The sequence below is a fragment of the Agrilus planipennis genome, unplaced genomic scaffold (genome assembly GCF_000699045.2).
Source record: "Agrilus planipennis isolate EAB-ADULT unplaced genomic scaffold, Apla_2.0 scaffold33, whole genome shotgun sequence".
NCBI classification, from domain to species: Eukaryota; Metazoa; Arthropoda; class Insecta; order Coleoptera; family Buprestidae; genus Agrilus; species Agrilus planipennis.
This window is the reverse complement of record NW_020438896.1, coordinates 1,283,196-1,285,349: the sequence shown is the minus strand read 5'-3', so window position 1 is coordinate 1,285,349 and position 2,154 is coordinate 1,283,196.

Genomic DNA, 2,154 nt, shown 5'->3' with positions numbered 1-2,154 from the left:
TTTTTAGATTTTTGCAATAAGTTTTTACTTTAAAAAGTATAATTTTAATGAGTCGCATCTCATTCTTTTGTATTTTTAAAGTTTTTTCTCTATATTTTATAGTTTTCCCACAGTATACAAAAATCTAAAAAAAAATATTTAATAGTACAAGGCTGTACTTGTTGAAACTCCATAATCAATTAAAGCAAACGAAAGCAAAGTTCCAAAAAAGTATATATTAATTGTTCACAAGAATTGTTTCACCAAAACATTGATATGTCTTCTCCTGAAGAAGCCAATGTTTTGGTGAAACAATTGTTGTGAACTATTATTATTATTATTATTTTTTTGAAGCATTACTTTCGTTTCCTTTAACTAAAAAAAATATGCTTTTCGACCAAGGTAATTGTTGATAAAAAATCACGAAACACCACTTTTTTCGAAACCCTAATGTTTCTATTATCTACCTTCCCCTAGTCGTTACAACAATAAAATAGCGAGTACGAATTACTTCGTTTTTTAGGTCTTTTTTCGCTTGTTTCCTGGCTTAATGGAGTTCCTTCATATCATCAAATATAATCTTAAATTTCTTAAGATTCTGTTAGCGGCTATTTAGCTGCAGCCACTTACCACATCCTAATATCCACAACCGTATATTGAGATTTAAATATGATCAATACGCTCGAAGACTTTTAATTAAAACTTCCGATTAAATAACAAATGAAAAGTTAGCCTAAAACGTCCCATCTTTTAATTAGACGTTTTAATTGTTGGGTAATATTTTGTATCATGAGAGGATTCAACTCCACAAAATCACATTGTACATCTACGACGCACCTAATATGTTTAAAACCGTTAAATACTGCGGGTTGTACGACTTATCTGTTCTTTTATTTGCTTGGTATTTCGAGAAACAATACCCAATAGTTTTGCAGGTCCTGTACTTTTTTAATTGATTTATTCTAATTGGTGATCATCGGGTTGACGAGATCTTACATATTATACCTATAAACAAAATTAATATTGTAAAAGATACAGGGTGACTCAGAAAGTACGCAGTATACTCATTGCGGCCAAACTGAAAGTTTAATCAAAAAATTTTTCAAACAAAACTTGTTGCCTATTTTAATATAAGATCGTCTGTTTAATCTAAATTTGATTTACTAGACAGTCTTCAAAAATAGAAAAAATTAGGTTTCGTTTAAATGGCAGCCTGTGAAATATCACTCGAATCGAAAAAAGTTATAGCAAAAGGTTGTTCGGAATGACAAAATATTGGGCTATGCTTCAAATCGCGGCGATATTCAAAGAATTTTGATTCGATTTCAAGTGACCCAAAATGTTCGCAAGTGGATAGATGTAGGTATGGAGGTACAAGGGAATGCAAAATGTATGAGAAAATCAGGGGTAACATGGTAACATGGAGATGACGTAGAGAATCGGGTTTTAAAAAAATCTTATTGGTTGTGCGACAAACGAAGTCCAGAATCCTGGGAGCTTTGGAAGCTGTTGCTGTAGTGTGATTCGTAAATATGAGAGTGAGGCTATGAAAATGATACCAAGATCCGAGATTTTATCCACTTTTGAGATCAGTGTATCACCAATTTTGTAATAAGCAATGATAATACAAAGCATTTGGAAGCATTAATTGTTAGTATGTTATCGCATGACCATTTATGAAGAGCGATTAGGTCTTTTTGAATGTTAAAGGTATCAGAAGTGTTTTTTATACCTAACGGAATACAATTTTACATCATCAGCGTAGAGCATAGAAGTTAATGAAGATGATAAATCATTAATGAATGTAATGAATAGTAATGAGCCCAGGTGAGACCCCTGTGGAACTCCAGGTTTCACTTGTTCAATGTTCGAGGTGCAACCAGATATTATAACTTGCTTGCGATCTAAAAAATTGAAGGTTAACAAGCTAAAAAATTTGTCATGAATGCCAAAAGTTTCCAAATTAGCTAGCAGCAGGTCATAGTTAAAAGCGCAGGAGAAGTCAATGTATATGGAGTCCACCTGTCCTTTTAGTTGATATTTATTTTTTTTAATCAGAGTTGTGAATTATATTGATAACTACTTTATCCCAGTGTTATTTCAAACACCTCAGTTGATAATTTTTATATATTACTTTATTATATTCCGCCTTTTTGGATTCAGCTGGATGACTTT